The sequence below is a fragment of the Callospermophilus lateralis genome, chromosome 5 (genome assembly GCF_048772815.1).
Source record: "Callospermophilus lateralis isolate mCalLat2 chromosome 5, mCalLat2.hap1, whole genome shotgun sequence".
Taxonomy (NCBI): Eukaryota; Metazoa; Chordata; class Mammalia; order Rodentia; family Sciuridae; genus Callospermophilus; species Callospermophilus lateralis.
In genome coordinates, this window is record NC_135309.1 from 39,636,478 (window position 1) to 39,663,918 (window position 27,441).

At 41.2% G+C, this 27,441-nt stretch overlaps 1 pseudogene; it reads right to left on the minus strand.

Moving 5' to 3' along the window:
• Window positions 1-24,894: 24,894 nt before the first annotated feature.
• LOC143399101 (aspartate aminotransferase, mitochondrial pseudogene) lies at window positions 24,895-26,281 on the minus strand (annotated as a pseudogene).
• Between the last annotated feature and the right edge of the window lie 1,160 nt (window positions 26,282-27,441).

The following is a 27,441-nucleotide window of genomic DNA, read 5'->3' on the forward strand; positions in this document are numbered from 1 at the left end:
TCATATTGTTAATTTCTATTTCTAGCTTTTCCCTTTTCTTAAAGTTAGACTTTGAATCAGAGTTTTATCCATTTTATTATTTATTTTTATTGGCATTTTAGAAAGTAGTCATTTGATAAGGTTGCAGTTGGTTTGTATTTCATTAACTTATTTTTTATCTTCATTAATTTTCTCCTCCTACTCTCTTAATATTTACAGTCTGGTTTGTTTTATTTGTAGAAGTGAATGCTTATTTCCTTTGTTTTCAATTTCCATTATTTTATGAAATTCCATGAGACTCCTTTTCCTGCATTTTCTTTTGTCTGTATTTTGTATTCAATAATTTTTAAGGTATAATATTACATTATGAATTAATATTTCATGTTGTGTTTCTTCTTTAACAAATAGTTATTTATGAAATTTAAAAATTCTGAATGGTCTTAGAATTCTAGGAAAGCAGCAGGAGGGTAAAGGTGAAATAGGGTGAAGCTCCTTTTTGTAGTTATTTTCTCAGTTATTACTTCATGATAAGACAGTTCTTGGGCCGGGCATGGTGGGTGGGCATGGTGGCGAATGCCTGTGATCCAGTGACTAAGGAGGCTGAGGCAGGAGGATCATGAGTTCAAAGCCAGCTTCAGCAATGGTGAGGCACTAAGCAACTTAGTGAGACCCTGTCTCTAAATAAAATACAAAAAAAAGGGAGGGGGGGCTGAGGATGTGGCTTATTGGTTAAGTACACCTGAATTCAATCCCGGTACCAAAAAAAAAAAAAAAAAAAGACAAGATAGTAGTCATTGTGGTGCATGCTTGTAATCCCAGCAACTTGAGGGACTGAAATGGGAGGATCACAAATTCAAGGTCAGCCTGGAATAAAAAGGACTGAGGATATAGCTCACTAGTAAAGCACTCCTGGGTTCAATTCCTATTAAACCAAACCAACAACAACAACAAAAAAAAACCCAGCTTGATAACAAATCCTATGTTTTAGAATTTGCTTAGATTTCTTTATGGCTGAGTAAAACAATTTTGGAAAATGCTTCATGATTATTTATTTGAAAGGAGTAATGATTTCTGTCAAAGACCCTTAGACTTGTATGTAGACAATAAGGAAAATAAATTTCATTGCAGCTCTAAAAAAAGGACTTATATTTATTGACTACTTATTTTGCACCCGACACTACACCCTGGGCACTGTTGCTGTTTTGGAGTGGGTAAGTTTTTGTTAAGAGGGGGCTGCCCTGTGCATTATGGGATGTTTAGCAATATCCCTGGCCGCTAGTTGTCAAATGCCAGTAGCATCCCCACCAGTTTTTTCAACCAAAAATGTCTTCAGGCATTTCCAGTTATTCTCAGTGTACAAAAATTATTTCTAGTTGAGAAGCATCACACTTGTTTAAGGGTTTACTTTTTTTTTAAGAGAGAGAGAGAGAGAGAGAATTTTAATATTTATTTTTTAGTTTTTGGTGGACACAACATCTTTGTTTGTATGTGGTGCTGAGGATTGAACCTGGGCCACACACATGCCAGGCAAGCGCGCTACCACTTGAGCCACATTCCCAGCCCCTAAGGGTTTACTTTTATGAATTCATTTAATCCTCGTTTCAAACCTATGTGGTAAGCTCTCCTGTCACCCTCATTTTACAAGTAAGTATGTACAAACAGAATAGGTGTCTATACACAGAAGCCCCATGAAGTTAAAAGTAATTTCCCAAGATCACAGGGCTGTTGAGCATCGTTTGTAATATAAATAAAGCAAAAATGAGAACCCAGAATCAACTGTCATTCAATACACTGTATAACATGCACGCAGAGAAAGTGGAACAGATTAACTACTTGATTTATTTATGATGACTAAAGCTCAAAAACAATATTGAGAGAAAAAAGCAAGTTGCAGACGTCTTTTAGCTGATGATAAAATATGCAACCTCACCTGTAATCTTTCTGAGGATTCTAATTAGAGTTTTCCTTTGCAATTTCTTTTCTCTTTCCAGAATTGACCTGTGTCCATGAGAATCATAGTTTAAGTGTCTTTTTCTTGATCTTTCACTTTCAGGAAACTGTTTTTCCTCAAGTATCAGTTGGCTTTTATCCTTCCGTTCACATTTATGTGGAAGAAACAGTCATAATATTGAAGGTAGTACTGCCTGACTGACACGCAGTCAGGCACACACTTAGCATGGGGCTGACTTTGTTCCTGGAATTGCAGATGGCAGATACCCTTCTCCTAGCTTGAAACTGTTGGGCCTTGCTAAGCAGCTAGGTAGGCTGCCTAAACTCCCTCTTCACTGGGATCTTGAGGACGTCTGAGGGTACTGTCATAGCCCAGTTCACCTGTTCCCTACTTCTTTGTGGAAACTTTTAACCTGTGATGTCCCCTGTTTTTTTAAAAACATTTTTTTTAGTTGTAGATGGACATAATATCTATTAATTTATTCCTTAATTAATTTTAATGTGGTGCTGAGGATCAAACCCAGTGCCTCACTTGTGCTAAGCAAGCATTCTACCACTGAGTCACAACCCCAGCCCCTGATGTCCCCCTTTATAATGTGTTAGGGAATCAGAGGACCAACATGCCTTTTCTCTCATCCTCTCAAGGTCTTGGGAAAACATCCCTCAACTAGAGAACAGGTATGCATAGCTAAATATGTTACCACTCAAGTATCTTCTGTTTTTTAGCTGCAAAAGTTGAATTGCTGATGTTTCTGCTTCTCTTTTCTCCGTGTGTGTGTGTGTGTGTGTGTGTGTACCTTCGTCCCTCTGTATTCATGGGGGATACCGTAGTTGGACACTAAAACCTGAGGATCCTCAGTTCCTTTTCTAAATAGCATGGTATTGGCATATCCTATATACATCCTCCTGTATGCTTTAAATTCTCTCTGGATTACTTATAATACCTAATATGATATAAATGCCATGTAAATAGTTTTCATACATGTAATTTAGGGAGTAATGACAAGAAAAAAGTCTATACATGTTCAGGCATTTTTTTTTACCCAATATTTTTGATATACAGTTGATTAAATCCATGGATGTGAAACCCACAAATTCCTAGAGGGTCAACTGTATAAAAAATTCTGTGTGTGTGTGTGTGTGTGTGTGTGTGTCTCCCAGGTAAACACACATCTTAGTTGTTAAATGCTCAAGAATATGGTTAGTAAGTAGAAATTTCCCTGAGCCCCAAGTGTCCCCCATGGCCTCAGTTCCTTCCGTGAAACACTCCATCCCCCACTTTCAACAACCCAGTAAGGAAAGGCCTCCAGAGCCCACTCCAGATACAGGGCCAGTCCCTGCTCTGGGTGGCAAATATCTTCCTGCCTTTTAATACACCCTTTCTTATGAGGGTAAGGAGCCAAATATATGTGAGTGATTTTGAAGGCCTCATCTCCAGCTCAAAAAGACTTCCTGGATGATTTTGACTACCAGAGATTTATAAACCATTGACACAGAAAACAGGGCGTGGATTGAGATTCTCCTCTGCTTCTCAGGTGTGATTTTAGAGAGATCACCCCTCACTCTTTGAGTCTCATTTTCCCCATCAGTGAAACAGGAATAGGCCTCTCTTCTGCAAAGCTGTTGGGAGAATTAGAAGAGATTCCATGTGCAAGTGACCACGGGAAAGGTACTAGTTAATTTCCCTTTAGAAAGGTGGTGTAACTCCTGCAAAGGGCCACTAGGTGGAGCCATTGGCACCAATGACGAAGAGCAGCAGCACTCAAACATTGTGCATCTGCAGCTCCTGAATCATTTTCATTGATTTGTTTTGCTTTATTTTAAAATTATGGCTTCCCCAAAGATACAGAATCAGAATTCTTGGTGTTGGCCCTACAGCATGTGCATTTTTAAATTATTTTAAATAATCGCATTTATTTATGGCATATGGTGTGACACTTTGATTTATAACACAAAATGATTAAATCAGACTAATAAATCTATCACCTCACATAATTATAATTTGGGGGCTGAAAACATTTAAAATCTACTCCATTAGCAATTTTGAAATGTACACTGCATTATTGTTCATTATAGTTACCATTTTGTACAGTAGGGCATGTGTGCTTTAACAAGTGATTTTAGTCCACCCTATAAAAATCTGAGAACCATTTAATAGCACCAAGTAAAGGATTATTGGCTTCCCTCCCTTTTCCTTCTTTGGAATGGCAGGGCCCTGCCATTAGCCTTTCCTCAATTTGGCCCAGGGCCCTCAGGCCCATTGTTGGCCTCTGTTAGAGTACATTTTCTGGTCTTGATCTTGGCTGTCTTTCCAGAAACACCACCTCTGGTATGCATCCTTTAGTCCCATGTACACCATCTGTGGGTGAGGAGCAATTTGACCTTAAAAGAGCTGCCTTTGGCCATAGGGTGGAGGCCTGGAGTCACCACACCCCGCAAGTTGAAAGGCCACTGGATAAGTAATATCCATCATAGAATATTTGATTCTCTTTGGAACACCTGTCAGAAATATTAACCAAAGGAAGATGTGTCAAGGATATGGTTGAAATAATCCAGGTTAGAGATAATGGGACCTGAACTCAGGTTTGTCGGAGGGAAGGAAAGGATTCAGGATTATGGAGATGGAGGGGACAGTGCGAAGGTTCTAGAAAAGTCTCAGTCTTTAACTATGCTTTAAGGGCCAACCAGTAAAAGCAACAGCACCTGGAAACTTATTAGAAATGCCTGAAATCTCATCATTGCATCAATATGGATGGACCTGGAACACATTATGTTAAGTGAAATAAGTCTGGCACAGACAGATGCCATATATTCTCCTGTGCATTTGTCAGCTTTCTGTCACTATAACAAAATACTAGAAATAGGAAATTTGGGAAGCTATCTATCTTGAAGTTTTAGAGGTTCAAAGTCCAAATGACTTAGTGCAGGCTCAGTGTGGGTCACCTCTTGACTGCATCACCTCTTGGCTTATAGCAGATGGCAATAATGGGAGTCTTCAAGGAACTCATGGTCTCCTCCCCTTTGCACCTGAGTCTGCTGCTAAGTTTCCCCCCTCAGTGGACTACACACAGTACCTGGTTGCTTCTGTCAGAATCCTGGGTATTCCCCTTCTTTATCCTCCAAGTCTTGTGGATTCTGCTCTCCAAATACATCTATTCTCATTCCACTTGCACCACTCTGATCCAGGAACATTATCTTGAATCAAACAAACATCATGGCTTCAGAGTGGTGTCCCAGAATCCATTATTAACCTCTCTAATTCAGTCTACTCACAGCAGTTAGAGGTAACATCCCCCAGTGTAAATATGTTACTACATGCTTCTATGTAAGACTCTAGCTGTGGCTTCTTATTGCTCTTAGAATAAAGCCCAAACCTGTCACCATGTCTTTAGCCCATGAGATGTATAGCCAGCAACTTCTCCCATACCTCCTGGCCCACTCCCCCTCTTCCTGGCAATAGCCTCCCCAGCCTTCCTTTTGCATCCCAGCCAGGTCGGCTCTTTTCATTCTTGGGATTTCCTGTGTGTTCTCATAACTCCGTGGTAGGCTCCTTCCCAGCCTCCAAACCCAGAAGTTTGCTCTTTCTCAGTACATTGAGTACAGTGGGCCATCAAAATTCAACCAACCACAGATCAAAAATATTTCAAAAAAAGTCGTGGCTACACTGAACATGTACACATTTTTTCTTGTCATTATTCCCTAAACATATAGAATAACAGCTGTTTACATAGCATTTACATTGTGTTAAGTATTATAAGTCATCTGGAGATAATTTGAGGTATGTAGGGAATTGTGTGTAAGTTATATACAAATACTATACCATTTTGTAGAAGGGACTTGAGCATCCTTGGATTTTGGTCCCCATGGTAGGTCCTGGAACCAATCTCCCAGGACATCATAAGGACCATATTTCCTTCAATGGAAGGAAACTTCTCAATGGTGTACTTGCTCATCTCCCTGGTTATTGTCTTTCTCTCCCCCATCACTGTCAATTCCATGCAGTGAAGACAGTAGATGATATTTTCTCCAGGATGGCTGGTGCCATATCCTTGTATTCATGCCAGTGTTGAGTGACTGGTCAACATGTTCCAGGATCCAGAGACATTCCAGGTCCCTGTGGTTGGAGTGGTCAGGAAGAGCTTCCTAAAGGGCCTTCCTGAGATAAAGCTGGAAGGAGGGTCAGGCTTTGTGTAAGTCTAGACTATTTTAGGCAGGGATAAGAGTGAAAGATGAGACTGAAGTGTGCTTATAGGAGATGGAAGAGACTGACCTGGCTAAAGGGAACTGTGGGTGTGACTGCAGAGTGTTAGGGATATGAACGCAGGACCTCAAGTATCAGAGGAATGAGGATGGCACCAGGAAACAACCAAGTTCTCTAAGCAGAGTCCAGGTATTCCTGGCTACCCTGACCATGGCCTTGATGCCTTGTTCCTGACTCCAGCACTCTGGTTCAGTCCAGAGTGTGGCTCATATTATGTCCCACCCTGGTCTAAGCTCAACTCAGCTTCTATCCTCGTCCCATTTCGTGCTGCTATAGTAGAACACCACAGAGTGAGTAATGTATAATGAACAGAAATGTATTTGAGTCACAGTTCTGTAGGCTGGGAAGTCCAAGATGGTGGGGCCTTTTTGCTTCTGGCTATTTCATCCCACAGTTGAAGGGAGAAGAGCAAGTGATCCTATGCCTGCATGGGAAAGAGAGGAGATGAGGAAGGGGTAGGTGGAGGGGAGAGAGAAGCAAGAGGAAAAGGAAGCCAAACTCTTTTTTTTTTTTTTTTTTTCAGTACTTGGGATTAAACACAGGGTTGCTCCACCACTGAGCTACATCCCCCGCCCTTTTGATTTTTTTTATTTTGAGACACGGTACCATTAAGTTGCCTAGGGTGGCCTTGAACTAGTGATCCTCTTGCCTCAGCTTCCAGAATCACAGGGATTACAGCACCATCACACTAGGTTCCAAACTCACTTTCATAACAAATCTATACTCAAAATGATGAAATCTATTCCCATGATAATGACATTATCCACTCAGGAGGGCAGAGCCTTCATGACCTAACCACCTATCACAGATCCCACCTTTTAACACTGTCGCCTTGGGATTACACATGAACTTTGGGAAACACAAGTTGTAGCAGCTTCACTGCTCCAACTCTCATGATCTTCCTGACTCTCAAACCTCCTTCTCCCCGAGTCAGTTATTACGACCGAGCCGATCCCAACATGGACGCATCCCCCCCTTTCTTCATCAAGTCCAAAGTCAGTGGGCAGCAATCCTGGGTCACTTCCCGTCTGCTCCCTCCTGTCTGGCCCTTCTGATACTGTAGTCATGCTCTGAACCTCAATTTCCTTGTCTTTAAAATGGGGTGAGGAACGTTCCTCTCTTACCATAAGAAATGTTTTCCCTCCCTTCTCCTCTTCAGATCATGTGGACCAGTAGGGAAGGGAGGACCTGCTGAGGCTGACCTGTGACCAAAAAACAGTCCCCTCCAACCTGAACTTGAACCAAGACATGCCTTTCTTCTTGCACCACAGCTGGCAGGGTGGCTGCCTTAGTCACCATCTCCCCTCAGCTCCTTCGATTCTTATCTTGAGTGCAACACAGGGCAAGGCCTCACCCTGGGGCCTAGGATACCTCTCCTCCCTCCTACTAGTTCTCCCAGCCCACCTCAGCTCTCGGCCAAAGTGGAGTGTACCAGCTGTCCATGAGCACCCACCCAGGGCTTCCCAGCAGTGACTGGTGCTGGAGGACAAGACAGGAGGGACAACCCACTCCACCCTGGCCCTCTGGCTTCTGGAGAGCCCTTGGGAATTCCAAACGCATCACTGGCCCCAGCCTGAGTTGCCTCACCCTCGCCCCAGCACCACCAGAGCCTCACCCACACACACCTTCCACTGCCCTTCAGTCTCAGTCCCAGGCACTGCCTCCTCCTCTGGGGAGCCTCCCCAGTGATCCCATCCCCCAGGAATGAATAACATGGAGCTTCACGCAAACTTCATTCATGGATTCAGTGCTTTGTGGGGAGTAGGATCTGCTCTTTTTGTCTGGCCAAGTGTCCAGTGCTTGGGGGTTGCTGTGATCCCCTCTCTTGTACCCTATACACACAGAAGGTGAACCACATTGAGCTCTGAGCATCTTCCCAGAAACCTCCTGCTTTCTGGATGGGATGAAGATGAGAGCAACCACACTGGTTTGTGTATGGCTAAGGAAAGGGTTTGGGAACCAGTAGAGATGCACTCTAGTATTGCTCCCTGGGGAGTCAATTAGGCCTGAAATTCAGAATTTAAAAGCTTGAATGGGGTATATTGATCTACCACAGAAGTTGCTACAAATGCTCCTGAGAGAACAATGCAAGCGGGATCCTTGACCAGGCCTGTACTCAAACATAGGGTTCTTCAGTGTTGTCCAGAGAGTGGGTTTGAGAAGACTATGGAGGGCACTGTTGTGCTCAGCGGGTGCCTCTTGTTCCTAGGCTGGGAGCCCTAGTCTCTCTCCCTCCCCTCAGCTTCAGGCTCCAGGGCACCATCTGCTGGAAGCCTTTCATGTACCAGGGCATAGCCTGTTGAAAATTAACAGGTGGACATCTGGTCTACAGGGAGGAATCTAGCCTGGAGCTGCTCATCAGAGGACCTGGGTCCAAGGCATGTCTTCCAAGCTCAGTGCCACTTACAGGGAATTGCCCAGGAGATCCATGGACCAGCACATATTTGAATAGTGCCTGTTGGCATGCAAGCATCCTCCAATAGCTATCATCACCCTGGCACAGGAGGTATGAGAAAACCGAGGTCAGAGTTTACTACGGAGGGTCCTTCACTCACAATGGCTCACTTAGAATTTTTCGACTTTATGATGATGTGAAACAATGCACATTCAGTAGAAACTATAGTTTTGAACTTGAAGTTTTGAATTTGGATCTTTTCCCAGGCTAACCATATGCAGTATAAGTCTCTCATGATACTGGGCAGTGGCAGCGAGCCATAGCTCCTGTCCACCCCCTAATCATGAGGGAACACAACTGATAATCTACCACACACGGTGTTACTAAGCTAAGATGTTCTGTAGGATAGGTGCATCCAAAGCATGCTCAACTTACGATGGGTTTATTAGGACACAAACTTATTATTGGCTGAGGATCATCTGTGCTTAATTCTCCAGGGTTTGAACAGCAGTCCTGCCCTACTCTGCTGCTGTCCCATTGCCTCTTCTCACTGAGGAAGGTGGGGAGAGCTCCATGGAAGGACCCAGCTGGCTCAGTCCCATCCTCACATCAGCTCAGAACAGAACCAAGGCACTAACAAACTGGGCAAATAGACTAGAGACAAATAGTATGCCCAGTGGCCAGGCACAGCACCACTACCAGGTGTGGACATCCTGTTGTTGACAGTGGAAATGTGAAGTGTGCCTGGGGAGACCTGCAGGAGATATGGCAGATTTGGGCATCTTTTGATGAAGCATTTGATCTTTCTGCTTTCTAAGCATCCACCACCATGCATCAGCTCTCTCTTTTTAAAAAATCATTTATTTATTTTTAAAAAATATTTATTTTTATGTGGTGCTGAGGATCAAACCCAGTGCCTCACGCATGCTAAGCGAGCGTGCTACCACTTGAGCCACATCTTCAGCCCTCTGCTCTCTCTTAAGGTGGGTTTCCCTGAGGGATCTTTCCTGCCCCACTCTTAGTAGATAGAGTTCCACTATAAGATCACCCCTCCCAGTACCCTAGACCAGGCACAGGGCCAAGGCTTCAAAGAACTCTATTCCCTGCCAGAGTTATTGCTTCTGAGGTGGGCAGGGGTTCAACCCAACATGAAAGGATACCAGTCAGCTACTTTTGTAAGGGCCATTTTCTGTAGGTTTATTAAGCCAGGCACAAGTGAGTCCAAAGTGCTGGGACTTGTCCAAGAGTGAAGCAAGCACAGAGCATGGCAGAGCCCAGGGACAAATAGAGTAGCAGAGAGATACACAGGTCGAGGGACAGGGACAGCCTCCTGACTGGCAATCCCTGGAATCTAAACACCTCATGTCATTTTAGCTAACCCAAGCAATGCAGGTCCTTCATCTTAGATTTAGTTTTCACTGGGCTTCTACCCCTGGCAGAAAGAGTCCAGTGGGGCTCAAGCCCAATAGTTTGAGGCCAGATCATTATGTCCTGATGGAGCACAATCGTGGGAATCCATACAGGAAGCTAAATGCAGAGGCCAAGTGGACAGAAGTGTGGCCTTGGAGATACGTGTGCAAGGGCAAAAGAGCAGGGAGAGTCAGGAAACCGAACCAAAAATATGAAGGAAGTTGTGGTCGGGACCAGAGGCTCTAAGGAGAAGAGGGAGGGGAGGTCCAGGGATTCTTCACAGAATCAAGACACCCAGGCTTCTTCCTCTCCACTAATGCTCAGATTTGTTGCCGGTAGTGGGAAGGAGAGGAGGCTGCAGTGGAGTAAGGGTCAGGATGGACAAAGAGACTGGGGATAAGGCACTGATGTGATTCTGAATGAAGCAGTTTTCCTGGGGGCTGCTGGAACTGTCCACATGACAAACATGCAGACTCACCCCCATATCTGGGAGATAGAGTACAGGATTTGGATGAGACCCAGCCCTGTCCTTACCCTTCAGGGCCCTCAATGGTAAGAGGAGGCAGTCCTTGTCTTCATACCAGCCAGCAAGTATTCTTGCCCACAGGCTCCAAGGCCTTGTCTGCCCAGAAGCTACGATCTGGATATGGTTTGAGTGTGCTCCCCCAAAGGTCTACGTGCTGGAAATTTGGCTCCTACTGTGGCAGTGTTGAGAGGTAATGGAACCCAAGAGAAGGAGTCTAGTGGAAGGTAATTAGGTCACCTGGACACTGTCTTGGAACAGGTAAATGCTGAGCTCTCAGAGTAAGTTAGTTATTGTGAGAGTATGTAGTTATAAAGTAAGGTCATCCCATATGATTGGTCCCTTCTTCATGCAGTTATTTCCCTTTCTGCTTCTCTGCCATACTGTAACATAGCCAGGTGGACTGTCACCAGAATCCAAACAGATAAGGCCATCTGATCTTGGACTTTTTTCCTAACCTCCAAAACTATGAGATAAATACACCTCTTTTCTTTATCAAGTACCAAGCCTCAGGTATTCTGTCACAACAACACAAAATGAACTAATACATCAGACCTGTGCAGGAGCTGGTCATGATGAGAGTCAATTTCCACTCCTTCTGTCTCTGACTCAAGGAGACCCAGTCTAGGGACAAGTGTGGAGACCTTGAAATGTGAAATATCATGGGCCTGGTTGTGGAGATACCTGGTTGTGGGATCTTGAGTTGGACAGGATGCTCAGCATAGGCTGATGACACCCTAACTCACTTCTAAAGCTTGCCTAAGCTTATCATTAATTTCTCAGGCCAGGATAGGATACAGAGGGGACCCTCAGGGGAACTGGGCTTCAGGTGCCCCTGGCAACCATCTCTACCAACATGCAGGCACCTGCTCCGAAGTTTCTTTCAGTGGTCCCAGCTTAGCAGATAACTGACAACAACTCTTAACAAACGTTGCTTCAAACTGGAGGAGAGAAGGAAGGTTTGTGAAGCTGCTAGCATTGGGATCAATTCCCAGATAACTCCTCCCCAGGTGCCTCATAGACCCTTCCACTAGCTGACAGAGTAGCCAGGACATTAGGTCATAGCTTCCAGTAGGAAATGCCCCAGAATGATGGAAAAAATGACTACAAATTTGGTGACTTAGAACAACATGAATTTATCCTCTTACAGTTATGGAGGTAGAAGTCCCAAGTCAGTTTCAAAAGGCCAGACTTAAGGTGTCAGCAGGGCTGATTATTCTGGAGACTCTAGGGGAGAAGCTATTCCTGGCCTCTTCTAGTCCCCGTGGCTGTTGGTATTCCCTGGTTTGTGGCCACATCATTGCAATGTTTACTTCTGTGGTCACATTACCTCCTTCTCTTCTGTGTAATCTCCCTCTGTCCCCTTCTTAAAGGACACTTGTGATTGCATTTAGGATTTACTTAGATGATCCAGGATAATCTCCCTATCTCAAGATCCTTAATTTAATCATATCTGCAAAGTGCCTTTATGCCACAAAAGCAGCATTTATTTTTATTCAGGCCCAGGGATCAGGTCCTCAGTAAATCTGGGAACCATTATTTTGCCAAGATTGAGTACCCCTCATCAAAATTGTTGTTCATGATTGGGCTTCTGGGAAAAGATGGCTCCCGGAATGGGATCTGCAGCCCTCTAGTGACAGTGACCAGGGTCTCCACACCAGGAAGCCTGAGGAGCCAAAGAGCTCTGTGGACAATCGCCATGGCTGGTCTGAGCTCTGCCCAGATGCTATAGCTATAACTAAGCCTGGGCTGTGAGGACTCCAGACAAGTGGCCTGCCTTCATCCCTAATCACTGCCTCATCTACATTTACTTCTACCCATTGCTCAGTCACATGATCTGAATATTTATCAACCACGTACAAGGCACTAGGCATCCATATAGGCACACTCCGGAAACAGTAGTGACCAACCCAGACAAATGCTCTGGCTCCATGGAACTTATATTCTAGTGGAGGGTTTGTGCTTGCCCATGAACAAGTACATAACTGTTAACATCTTATTAATTGGGAGGCAATTTGAGCTGAGAAACTCTAGTGCCTTGGCTTCCCATGTAATCAAATCGTAAATCTACTCAGAGTAAACAATGATAGCCCATGAAAATAAAGCTTAACCTCGACTAATCAGGAAACTGCCAACTCATCTCTAACTAGGGACTCTATCAATCAGATAGAGTCCAACAACTCCTAACTACAGACTTTACCAATTAGAAATGATAAGCTAGTAATCTCTAACTAGGGATTTCCCACTTTAACCCGTTCAAATAATTTCTCTTTTTTTCTGCCAACTCTTTCCAAAGTTTTCCCCTCAAACCACCTCAGTACTGAACCATTATGGTCCAGAGCTGCAATTGCTAAATGTCAGATAAACACATTACAATTTTGATGTGCCTAAGTTTATCTTTTAACACAAGAAAAAATTTGATAGCCAGATGGTGGTCACTGCCAGGGAGAAACAAAAGGCTGACTTAGTGAACAATGAAGGGCCTCACTTTTATAAGGAGGCCACAGAGGGTCTCAGGAAGGGGATATTTGAACAGATACGTGGAGGAAGCAAGAGGGGAAGGCAATGCAGCTATTTGAGGTAAAAAAAAAAAAAAAAAAAAAAAAAACCTTCCAGAAGGAAGACCAATTACAAATTTAGAGGCTCTGAAATGGGACTACGCTCAGCTACATCCTTATGAGCCAACACCCACCAGGCAGAGAAATAGGTCCTCGATACCTGCTGGCTTAACTAGCGTCCACCCCCGGTCACAGGGATTGATTTTTTAGGGGTGGAAGGACTTCCATTCAAGTCGGGTACTGGGTGCTCTTTTCAGTTCTTATGAAGAGAAGCCACTTGCTCTTTGGTCCTGAGCTGAGGCTGTCATTTTCCACCCAAGGAGTAACTTGTGTCTAAGTGAATGAAGCCAACACATATTTGGAAAGAAATGGAGAGCAAAGGGAGGAATGCTGGCTTTCCCATCACTGATTCCAGTTGTCCTTAAGGGCCATCTCTTCCCGGCCCTTCATATGTGTCCTATAGTTAATTCAAATTAGCTTTTGAATTGCTTACTTTTAAAAAATCTTTTATATATTACTAATGTTTTGCCATCTTAATTTTTTTTGGGGGGACGGGCAGGGGATGGAGGAGCTGGAAGAGACTTTCTTGGTTTCAGCCCATTCTTAGAGATTAGAAAAGGCTCAGCCAGAAGCATGTTTTCGATATGCACACTAACCAATCAGAGCTCTGCCTCCTCTATCTGGCCTGCGCGCCCCAGGCAGCAATATTCCTCTGCCTTAATCATCCCAGGGCCTTTGGGGCAGAGATGCTCAATGCTAAGTGTCTCCTAGAGCTCAGTGCAAAATTCAAGAAGTGCTTTGAAACTCCAAATCAGAGCAGATTGCTCATAGAATGGAGTTGATGCAACCTTTTAGAGAAAAGCATGCAAATGTGGCAAAAACTTTAAAAAGGGTCTACCATTGGCCCAATGCTTCCACTTCCGGAAATCTACTCTTTGAAGGAAATGCTAATTTTTAAAAAGGGCTGAGAGTGTAGCTCAATGGTAGAGCACTTGCCTACCATGCATGAGGCCCTGAGTTCAATCCCAGCACCAAAAAAATAAAATAAAGAAACATAAAGAAATCCCAAATTTTCTGCCTAGAAGTGCTCTTCCCAGTATTCCTCGTTTTAGTTTTAATACTGTTCATTAAGCTGTGCATGCATATAATGAAAAGACTTAAGAAACTGCAAGAATCACATCAAGAACAGCAGTCCCTTCATTTCCTATTCAATTCTTTTGGAATGAACTTTCATGTCTTTAAACAGCATGCTTATATTGCTATGTCTTGACTGTTTTCTTTTAAGATTCATTTGCTGTGTTTCCACAATGTAAGATGAAAATATAGCTTTTTACTTCGCCCTCCATCCCCAACCCCCACATCCACTTTTTTTTCTCCATATCCACTTTTTTTCCCCCACATCCACTTTTAATCCCTCATCTCTCCACTTTTATTGTCATTTTAGTTAGATTGCTATTCAGGAATAATATCAGAGTGACTATGTCAATGCTATTCACAGCTGAACCATGTGGTACCATAATTACTTTTCCTTTCCTAGAACAGCTTTTTGTTAGCACTAGAGGTAATGACTATCATCTATTTCTGTAAGTACTTATCACTAATTTTATCCTCAAACCTTCTCCATTAGATAAATGTACTTTGGATTGTGTAAAAACACATTAGATGTCTTTGTGGCTTAAACATCTCGATGAACTCTTCTCCCAGAGGTTCCTGATATGTTCCAGTCTGGAAGGGCAGCCCTTGTGATAATGGCTTTCACCCACGGACCTCCCTTCACCGTCACTCCAGGGATCTCCTCTGCCCCTCTCCTAAGTCAGGGTCTCTTTTTCCTGAAACCTAAGCATTGCTCTTTTCTGAGTTTCTTCCTTATATTACAAGCACATTCTATAATAGTTTCTAGAAGTCAAAAGCATGAGAGATAATTATTTTGATAACTTGTATGTCTTCAAATGTCTTTAATCTAACTTTATATGTGGCTAGTGGCTTTCTTGGATATAGATATCTAAGTTGGAAGCATATTTTCCCCTTATTCTAACGATGTCTGGTTTCCTTCCAGAGATACTATTGAGACATATGAAGCATTCTCATTGATAATTTTTAACCTTTATTTATTTTATTGTTATTATTAATTTATTTTTTCAATTTTTTTAGTTATAGGTGGATACAATATTTTTATTTTATTTTTAATGTGGTGCCGAGGATGGAACCCAGTGCCTCTCATGTGCTAGGCAAGCACTCTACCGCTGAGCTACAACCCCAGCCCCTCATTGATGATTTTTAAGGGAGCCTGTTTTTGTTGGTTTCTTTGTTATTGTTTCCTTTCTATCTGGGGCTTTTAAAATACATGCTTTTTTTGGTATGCTAAAGTTTTATATCCATGCCCTTTGGTGCTAGTGTATTTTCATCTATTGTGCAGAACATTCATCATGAGGGGCGTATTCTTTTCATTTTGGAGGTTCTAGAGGCTTTTTTTTTTTCTGGGCTACTTATAGAATGATTGTTGTTGTGTTATTATATCTGTCTCCTTTGCATTCTTTATTCTCTCTGAAAACCCTATTCTTCATGTTAGACTTCTTGAGAAGGGTCATAAATTTTAAATATTTGTTTCCCTCATATTTTCCATCTCTTTGTTAAACTTTGTATTCTGGAATCATATTTTCATTCTCTAAAAGCAATTTTTCTCTGAATGGTTTCACATTATTTTAAAATATAAAGTTCTGTTCTTGAATCAAGGATTCGGTGTCTCTTTGGGGATATTAATACTAGGTTTCCATGCCTTTCCATGCATGTTTTTTGACTCCTTTAAGTTATTTGTTTGCTTGCTTACTTGTTAGTTTTGTTCTCTGGACTTAATGTAAAAAGCTTTTCTCATATAAATGATAATCCTTGACTACTCATTTATATTTAATGGGGAAAAGAAGAATAAGGATTTTTAGATTCTTTCATGACAGAGAAATAAGTATTGGATTTACCCTTCTGTCTTAGACAACAATAACACTGTGGAAAATATATTCAGAAATACTACAAAGAAATGATTTTAAGAGAAGAGAAATACATGTGGTTTCATTCCAGCTCTCTGCCTAGGGGCACTTTTCAAACAACAAAATGTTTGAAATATCATGCATTTGTCTTATTGAGTAGAAGAAATGGAGATTACAGTTTAGAGTGCTGCAACAGCTAGAATTTGTGAAGCACAGTCACATGTAGAACGGAATAGTGTAAAGAAGACACTTAGAAATAAATCTGCATAGTGGTTCCCTTTAGTCTTTGGCCAAGTGTTAGATTGCAGTGCTTAGATAAGACCTTATGAGGCAAATCAGAGAAAAGCTACCTAGAGACTGAGCTGAATTGAAATTCCTGAGGTCAGTTTTAGAAGAAACTGCAGTTCCAAACAGCCAAACTAGGAAGTTACTGAATGTAAAATATTCAGATAAGATAACCATAAAAGAAAACAAAACACAGCACTTTTAAATGAAACCACATAATCTCGTCCCACAATAATGTTGCTTAATAATGCCTAGCATATTATTATTAGGCATAAAAAATAATGGAAAGTCCCAGAGATGACAAAGATGCTGGAATTGGTTTTTAGACAGCTACCACAAGAAATTCAAGGAATTAAAGGATTATATTAAAAAAATAGAAAAAAGAACAATTTAAATTAGAAGGAAAGGAGGTCATTGCTGACTGCAGAAACCAATAAAATGGCAAATTACATACACAGTAGAGGAAATCAATAAATCAAAAGATGGTCCTCTGGTGAAGGAGTCAACCAGAATGGCCAAATGTGGGAACATTTGAGCAACAAAATAAATAAGGATTTTAAACTGTATGATAAAATAAGTAGTCATGGGCCCTTATTGATATACATATTTAAATATATTATTAAGTGGAGGAGAAAGAAAATATTTTACAGTAGAACTCTAATTCATAATGTAGAAAGAATGTTGGAAAAAGAAAATCACTACTTGGAAAGTACAACTATAACAAGCATTGCAGGTAAGAGCCATTAATGAATACTAAAAATTCATAATCTCAAAATATTCCTCCATAAGATTCCTATTAATTACAAAGGAGAAAGTAGTAGCTTTCTAATGGAGAAGGCTGGCAGAGACCACCTTAACCAAATGATCAAGGTTAACATTAGCAGCGATCCTGATAAGATACACTGGGGAAAGCACAGCACATGTACACTATAAATAACAATACATTGCTGAGTGACATTTTAATAAATGGAAAGATATACTTTGTTTGTGGATAGGAAGATTCAATAATTTTGAGATGTCAATTTCCCCCAAGTTGATCCATTTAATCAGATATCACACTAAAATACACACATGGCAAAAAAAGCAAAGAAACAAATGCTCTGTACCTTTAGTCATAAGAAAAATGTAAGTTAGCATGGTATGTTGGTAAGGCCCCGAATTCCATGTGCTTCCTTGACATCTTTGAGCTTCACAGGGCCCCAAAGACCATGAGTTCCCCTGCCAGTTATGCTGCCATCCAGAATGGAAGGATTCCCAACCAGATGGTTTCCTATCAGGGGAACAGCTACATCCCACTTGGTCTTCAACCAATGCTTTTCATTTCCCTATTGGCTCACAAAATTATTCAAATAAACTAATCACTTCCTCCCACAGGAACTAATGTTCACTTCACCCTCTTGTCACTGTAAAGCTTGCCTCTCCTAGACCCTGTTGTTTCATTCTTCTCCTGAGTGCAACTCTTATGTGGCCCTGAAGGATATACATTGTTCCTTTCACCTGGGTTGTATATGTGACTAATAAATTGTTATTAATCTTGTCTATTCAGTGTGTGTCAGATATTGAGTTTTCAGTCATCACACACTATGTAGGAATCTCATCCTCACCAACTGGATGAATGGGGGCAAAATCATGATAAATGACTAAACTTAAAAAAGACTGACCATAACCAGTCACTGAAACTCTCAACTCCTGGTCTTTGGGGCCCTGTGAGGCTCAAAGATGTGAAGGAAGCACATGGAATTCTGGGCCTTACAACATACCATGCTAACAGGGAATAGTGGCATCTCATATTGGTTTTTACTTACATTTTCCTTATGACTAAAGGTACTGAGCATTTGTTTCTTTGCTTTTTTGCCATGTGTGTATTTTAGTGTGATATCTGATTAAATGGATCAAACTCTCAAACTCTCAACACCGTTAGTAGAAATATTAAGTGGCACAACAATTTTGAAAAACAATTTGGCATTTTCTAAAAAAGTAAAATATGTGTGGCATCACTGAAAATGGTGGAGTAGGGAACTCTAGGGGCCCTTATTCCCCATAAAAATTGAAAAAGCTTGTTAAAAATGGTCAGAGGCAACTTTATAAGAACTCTAGGAGATAGTCAAAGACTTACAGCAACTAGTAAACGTTTAACTGAAAGAAAGGCTGCTGAAACATGATAGGAGAACCTTGTGTCAGTTAACTCCAGCAGCAGTTTCAAAAGTGACAGTCCACGTTCTCAGGGTGGACCAAACTGGACATTCTTCCTAAGGATTTGTGTTTGCTTTGACCCATCTGAGGGTTTCCTGAAGGAATGCAAGGAACCAATGCAAGGGGCTTGTCTTTGGGACTCTGGGGCATGAGGTAACTAAATAGAGAATATTTCTAAAATATGATGGAAGGCAATTGAACAAACTGCTGCCACAGAAGGAGAAGAAAGGAGGAGGATAATATTTGGTGCAAACAATAGGCATGGTAATAATTTGGGAGAAAAGTTTTGGGGGTAAAGGATTTGAAAAGCTCTAAGGTATGAAACTTAATCTAAAAATCATGTATGTTGAAGGAAGGATTCATGAGCTCTCTCTCTCTCTCTCTCTCTCTCTCTCTCTCTCTCTCTCACACACACACACACCTAAACTTTTGCCATTTGCTGACTTTCAGTCATCATACTAGCAGAAAGTGAAGGCTAAGGCAGAGTTGTAAATGGCCTAGCTAAGCACTGAAGGAGTGTCCAAACAAAATCTGCAAAAGAGTAAAATTAAAGCTAGCAGAAGAAATAAAGATTAGGGTGGAGATAAATGAAGATAATAGAGAATGCAAAAACAATATGAAAAAGTAAAACCAACAGGTAATTCTTCAAAAAAAAGTTTACAAAATTCATAAAGCTTTAGCTAAATTGACTAAAAGCAATATAAGATTGAAATTATTAAAATTATAAATGAAAGTAAGAACATTATCACTGAGATTACAGAAACTGAAAATAAAGTGAATACTAGGTATACTAATAAATTAGATGGACAAATTCCTAGAAAACAAAAATCTGTCTTAACAAATAAAAAAATCTGAATAGACCTATAACAAGTTAAGATTAAATTAGTAATCAAAAACTTCCTAATAAAGAAAAGTCCAGGACTAGGTGGCTTCACTGGTCCTACCAATCGTTTAAGGAAGAATTAACATCAACCCTTCTCAAAGTCCTTCAAAAACTGTAAGAAGAGAAAACACATCATAACTCATTGTATCATGCCATCATTACCCTGATATCAAAGCGAGATGAGTCTTTATTTTAAGAAAAAAAATTGTACTCCAACATCTGTTATGAATATAAATGTGAAATTCTTAACAAAATACTATCAAACCAAATAAAACAGAATGTTAAAAAGATTATATGTTATAACCAAGTGGAATTTATCCCAGAAATGAATGGATGGGTCATCATATAAAAATTAAACAACATAATATACCACATTAGTAGAAGACAAATGGTAATCTCTGTTGATGAAGAAAAAGTTTTGATAAAATGTAACACACTTTTTGTGATAAAAATGCTGACTACTCCATGAAAAAAAAATAGTAGAAATAGGTTGAAACTTTCTTGACATAATGAAAAATCAGAAATGGAGAATTTGCAGTTAACAGATTTGGTGAAAGACCAAATGTGTTTCCCCTAAGATCAAAAACAAGATAAGGATGTTTGTTTTTGTACTTTCTAGTAAACATTTTACTGGAAGTTGTGGTTGGAGAATGATGTAAGAAAAAGAACTGAAAGACATCCAGGAGTATAAGGAGTTAAATTATCTCTATTCATAGATAACATGATCTTAAATGTAGAAAGTCATAAAGCATCAAGAAAAAAACTACTAGAACTCAAAAAACAGTTCAGAATCCAGGCACAGTGGTGTCTGTGACTGTAGTCCCAGCTAGTTGGAGATTAAAGTGGGAGGATCCCTTCAGCCCAAGAGTTTGAGATCAGCCTGGGCAACTTAGTGAACACCTATCTCAAAGGACAGAATTCAGAAAAGTATGAGGATAAAAGATCAACACACAGAAGTCAGTTGCATTTCTATACAATGGAATGAGCAATTCAAAAAGGAAATGAAGAAAATAATTTTATTTGCAGTAGCATTAAAAAGAATAAAATACCTAGGAATAAATTTAATAAATTGTATACTGAAAACTATAAAACATTGCTGAAAAAAATTAAAGAAGATATAAAGAGAGGAATATCTGTGTTCATGAGTTGGAAGACTTAATATTGCTCAGATAGCAATACTTTCAAAAATGATCTACAGATTTGAAAATCCTATCAAAATCTCATTTTTTTTTTTTTGCACAAAAGGAAAACCAACTTAAAGCTCAAAAGAATTTTAAAGAGACCATAAATAGCAAACACAGTTTTGAAAAAGTATAACAAAATCAGAGGACTTAACACTTCTCAGTACCAAGACTAACTGTAAAACTACAGTGAGCAAGGGAATATGGTACTGGTGATATAGATATATAGATCAATTGAATAGAACTGAAGGTCTAAAATAAATAATCTAATATATAGATATATAGATCAATTGAATAGAACTGAAGGTCTAAAATAAACCTATACATCAGGGTCAATAATTTTCAACAAGGTGCCAAGATCATTCAATGGGAGAACACTCTTTTTAACAAATGTGCTAGAACAACTGGATTTTCATGTGCAAAAGAATGAATTCAGAGCTCTAACTCACACCATATACAAAAGTTAACTCAAAATTAATCAAACCTAAATGTAACAACCCAAACTATAAAACTCTTAGAAGAAGCATTTGCAACAAGAGGAAAAATAAATTGTACTTAATGAAGATTAAAGCCTTGTTGCATCAAAGGACGTTATCAAAAAGTGAAAAGACAATTCACTGAGTGGGAGAAAATATTTGCAAATCATATACCTGAGACGGATCTAGTATTTGGACTAAATAAAGAACTCTTATAAGTCAACAACAAAGGCCACTCAATTAAAAACAAAGAACTGGAATGTATATATTTTCAAAGAAGATATACAAAGGGCCAACAAGCACATGAAAAGATATCCTTAATCATTAGGGAAATGCAAATCAAAACCACAATGAGATACCACTTCACACCCACTTGGGTGGCAATACTAACAATAGCAGCAGCAGCAGCCATGGAAAATAACAAATGTTGATAATGATACAGAGAAATTGGAACCTTTGCACATTGCTGGTGGGAATGTAAAATGATGAGGTCACTGTGCAAAATAGTTTGGCAGTTCCTTGATAAGTTAAACATAGAATTATCATCTGACCCAGCAATTCTACTCCTAGGTATGTATACCCAAAAGAATTGAAAACAGGCAAACCACAACTTGTACATAAATGTTCATAGCAGCATTAATCATAATAGCCTAAACAACTCAAACATTTTTCAATATGTAGATAAGCAAAAGGTAGTATATAAATACAATAGAATATGATTTGGCCATAAAAAGGAATGAAGTGCTAGCACATACAACCATTTGGGTAAATCTGGAAAACACTATTCTAAGTAGAAGTCAGACACAAAGAGCATCATATTTTATGATTCCATTTATATGAAATATCCAGAACAGATAAATGCATAGAGAAGGAAAGCAGTAGTTGCCTGGGGTTGTGGAGAGAGAAGGATGGGGACAGACTGCTTAATGGGTATGAGGTTTTCATTTAATATGATGAAAAAGCTTAGGAATTATATGGTTGAACAAACATTGTGAATATACTAAGTGCCGCTTGATTAAGTGGTAAGCTTTGTTATTTGTATTTCACCACAGCAAAAAGAAAAAGGAAAAAAGAAGCATTATACCATATGATACGTCCATTTTTATATTCCATGGACTGCATTCAACTTCTGGTTCCTTCACTTCTTGGTGGGAACACTGGGCAGATCCTGTCTCTATCTCTTTTCTGAGCATTCTCTTTGAGGGATCTAGTGGGGTGGACCAGGCACCTACTTGGGAAGAGAAAGCTCCATCAGCCTTTAGGGACATAATACAACGGAACTTGAGGAACCAGCATTCTGAGGGTGGGATTTGGAATCAGATCTTGGGGCTGGAAGTTCAGTCACCTGTTCAAGCCTGTAAGTGTTCAGCCTCAGTTTCCTGTACAGTAAGTGTCTAGAGACATCAGGGAAAAAGGAAAACAAAGAGAACTGGTGAAGGACTGGTTCTTTTTTATATATACACATTTTTTAATATTTAGTTTTTAGTTATAGTTGGACACAATACCTTCGTTTTTAAAAATTTATTTATATGTGGTGCTGAGGATCGAACCCAGGGCCTCAGACATGTTAGGCAACTGCTCTACCACTGAGCCACAACCCCAGCCCAGGACTGGTTCTTTGTGTCCCTGTTTTTCTTCATTACCTGCTCCCAAGATTCTGGCCCCGTGACACCTGATCCAGGTTAGTATCAATTTTACACCTAAAAGCCAAGAAAACCTTCAGGAAATTATCAATCCCTTGGAACTGCAGCTTCCTCATTTGTAAAATGGGAATAATAATATATTCACCATAGACTATGGAGAAGAAATAGTGAAGAGTTTATACTGTGCCTCATTCCACATTTGAGGCACCAACATAAGTATATAAGGAACACAGTACCGATAAATCTCCTAAATCTTTTCAGTTCTGTTCCATCTCTCTTCCACAGCCCTTCCTTCCATACCTTCCATCATGACCACATCCTTCCCCACCGGAGGTTTCAGGAAATCCCATCCTATTGGGAGAAGCCTGTGTGTTAATGTGTATTACACCAAAAAAAAAAAAAAATACACATTATACCATATGATGCAGCCTTTCATACTCAGTGTTCTGGATTCAATTTGTAAGCACAGGGCCCTAAGACTGGCAAAGAAAAATGGGGTGACCAAGACCTCCCTAGGCTTCTAAAAGCCCAATTTTGCTCCAGTGTGAGGCTGGTTGGGTTTCTAAGTTTTCACTTTATTTCCACCCAGTTTGCACACGTGGCCATAGCAGTATGGTACCCAGCTTGAAATTTTGCAAAAAGCATGAAAACACCCCCTACACCAACTCCCCCTCCCTGCCCCAAACCTGCTTCCTGGAAGACCTACCCTCACATTTCCAGACTCTGCTGGCAGGGGCCCCAGCACACATGCCTTCTCGTGGCTGTAATCACAGCACACATCCCAGCTTCTAGTTCAAGCTTCCAAGTTGCAACATAGTCCTCGGAACTTTGCTTTCTAATACCACCAAGCCAAAACACGTAACTCACAGAGCCGCGCCCTTGCAGTGAGAGGTTTTCCCCTTCTTTCAAATTATTGTATCCGAGTAAATTCCCAGCAGTCAGATTCTTAAGCTAGAAAATATGAATATTTTTATGGTTTGGGATGCTTATTGCCAAATCATTTCCCCATGTGCTTATATATTTTGGCTATCAATAAGTGAATATATTTGTTTCACTACGGCATTACTGGCCTTGATTTTTATCCTTAACTTTTGGAAATTTTTGCAAATATTTTTACTCTTTTGTTTTTATAAATTAAAAACAATTGCTTGTCAAATATTCTTTTTTTTTTTTTTTTGGATCTACAGTAATTTTATTGTAACAGAGAAATCAAGCTGTAATAAGTCTACATGATTACAGCAGATGGTGGTTATTGTTCCAAGAGTGAAGCCTAAGCTTTGCTGGTAGCACACAAACCCCAGACTATCACCTTTCTGATTCTAACCTGTGTTGCTTGACTCATGATGTGAGGTTAGTGGCTGCACAACCACAAGGAATGAAGGAAGAGGTCCAGCCGGCAGAGGCAGCACCCCAGGAGGAGACAATTACACAGTCACTGATGAGGATGCCGGCATAAAGTGCAGTCACCTACCCTCCACTATTCTTCGCCAAGAAAGAGGGTATGGCATGAGCAGAAAACTATGTTCTCCGTTCTTAAATAGATCCTGATACGATGGGTTCATGGTTAATCAAGCAATAGAATGGGATGGAAATCTAGGCTAGTTATAGATCTTTGTGTTAAAGAAAAGAACAGCAATGGTAAGAAGAGACAGATATTTTCCTTATTTTCTTAAATAAGACAGGAAACAACATCTATTATTTTCCTTGCTGCAGTGGCAACAGACTCATTGGTTTTTGTAAAGCACAATTTGTGCAATATGGTCTGTTGATAGGATGCTCCACCATGGGGGGACAAATGTGCAGTAGACTGTTAATGATACAACTCAGCCTATAGCATGAGCTATGTCTCAAGCTGGATCTGCAGAGGAACCCCTTCCACCACACAGTGCTTCATTAAAGCTTCTGAAATATTGCAACATCATGACCAGTTTTTGGTGCTGTGACTTTCTTATACATGTAAACTCTTTCAAAAAAGTTGGAGATAAAGGATGATGGGGGAGTTTGGTTTAAAGCCACAGAGTTCCAGACACCAGCCATGGATGCCTCTGCCCTATCTTACTACATGTTGCTTTCTGAGAAACACATCCAATCACTAAGTGTTATGCACTGTGGTTGAAAGAAATGACCCTCTCCACCATCCACCCTCCCTCATCCTGCATGTGGATGTGGCTGACGACAGAAAGGTTGTCTCTGTTCTCGCACCAGGAAATTACTTGGTGACCTGGTGGATGGCATGGGCAAGGTAGGCCACATTGTTGGAGGTGACCCCTGCCACAGAGATGCGGCCATCCTTTGTCATGTAGATGGAGAACTCCTTGGTCAGTCGCTCTACCTGTTCAGGCTTTAGGCCTGTGAAACAAAACATGCCGATCTGGTCGGTGATGTGCTGCCAGTTGTGGGAGGGGCCCTCCTTCTTGAGGTTAGAGACCAGCTGAGACCTCATGCTAATGATGCGGTTCGCCATGCCCTTCACTTCCTGCAACCATTGCTTTCGCAAATCTGGGGAAGTCAGGATGGTAGAGGCGATCCGGGCCCCGTTGAGAGGAGGGTTGGAATACAAGGGGCGAATCACAATCTTCAGCTATGACTCCACCCTTTTGGCTTCATCAGCATCTTTGCAGACTACGGTGAAGGCTCCCACGCGCTCGCCTTATAAGCCCATGTTCTTGGCATATGATTGGCAGAGACAAACATTAATGCCCTGTTCGATGAAGTGGCGCACAGCCCAGGCATCCTTGTTACCACCACCACTGGCAAAGCCTCGGTAGGCCACGTCAAAGAATTCAAAGAGATTCTTTTTCTTTACCACAGATGCTATTTCCTTCCACTGCTCAGGACGAGGGTCCACTCCTGTGGGATTGTGGGCACAGGCGTGAAGGAGAAGAACACTCTGCTCTGGCATTTTCGAAATGTCTTCTATGGCGCCTGTGAAGTCAAAATCACAAGTCTCTGGGTCATAGTACCGATAACCCTGTAGCAAGCCAGCATCCCTGAAAATGGGTGTGTGATTTCCCCAGGACAGTTTGGGTAGAAAGACATCTCGGCTGAACTTAAAAAAAAAATCTTTCCATAAAATTGGCTCCAACCCTTAAGGCGCCAGTTCCAGAAATGGTCTGCATGGTGACAAACCGGCCACTTTTCAACACCTCACTGTTCTCACCCAGGGCTAGTTCTGCAGATGCCTTACAAAATTCAGCCAGTCCACCCATGGGCAGGTATTCCTTGTCCAAATTTTTTGCAGCAATCTGGACCTCTGCCTTCCGGACGCTAGAGAGCACATAAGGCTTTCCATTATCATCTCGGTAGGCACCAACTCCCAGGTTCATCTTTTTGCTGTTGGTGTCTCTCTTGTAGGCTTCAGTGACTCCCAGGATGGGATCTGGGGGTCCCATTTCTACATGGGCCCACCAAGAGCTGGCTCTGGCAAAGGCTGCGGCGGCAAGGCCTGGGTGGAAGGCGCCAGCGGCCATGGAGAGGATGCGGCCGGAATGCAGCAGGACCATGGTGGATGGCAAGAGGGCAGTAGGTAGCGCAAGACAGAGCCGAGGGCAAGTGGCCGCAGACACAGAGGCGCCGGCTCCTGAACCTCAAATATTCTTATACTATAAACAGGTCACTGATAAGCAGATATCCTACACAAAATAACCAATTTTTCAGTCTGCCATCATAGTACTCTCCAAAAAAAAAAAAAAAAAAGGAAATCCTATCTTACCCGTACATACTCCCTAAGGACATTCTTCCACATCATCATAATGCCATTATGACACTAAATGACCAAGAAGTCTTTGGTGTCATCTAAGCCCCATCTATAGTCATGTTACCGTTATCCCCAAAATAAAATCTTTTGGTATTCTGCTCAGATAGGATCCAAATAAAGACCACACATGATTATTTAGGCATTATGCTTTTTAATTCTCTTTTAATCTGAGTGCCCCCCACACACACATACATGCACACACCCTGTCTCTTCCATTCTTGCCTTGCATTTGCTTCATGAGCCAAGTCAGTAGTTTTATAAATAAATGTTCCTGCTTCCCAATTCATCTGGGCTACCTTGAGGTGCCCTTTAACCAGATTCTCCATCTCCTCTTCCTCCTCAAAACTGGAAGTAGGCTCAACATTTTTGGCATAAAACTTTTCAGGCAGGAATGGGAACTTCCTATTATATCCCATTTGGATGCTTCTCTGTCAGTAATAACATCATTGATCCCTGTAGGTAAATGCTTGCTTCCTGTGGCTCAGCAGTCAGTAAGGATCCACTCATCAGCTCTATGCCATGGCAGGGAGTGACTCAGTGTTTGCTCATTCATTAATTCTTTCCAGTTAAAGACAAATCTGGAAAGAAAGGAAGCCAGCATTTAGTGAGCACATACTAATACACTGGCATTTTCCTTCTCTCAGATGAGGTTGTGTTGGATCATAGCCAGCCCTGTGTTGGCTGCTTGTAGACAGCAGAAACACAGAAACAGGGTCAGTGCATATACATGCTCACCTAAGGCTGCCCTTAGATGTTTCTTCTATAAAGAAATAAACATGATCAAAAAGATCCTTGATTCAGCAAATGGACACTGGCCACAATCCCTATTCCTGTGAAACAAAAAGACCTCTTTATAGGGCCATCCAGTAGAGGTGGCCAGGTGAAGGACACCCGGCACAGAGATAAAAGTTGAGGCTAGACATTAGAAGAGATAGCCATGCTTGATGGAGAGTGAGGGGTCAATGG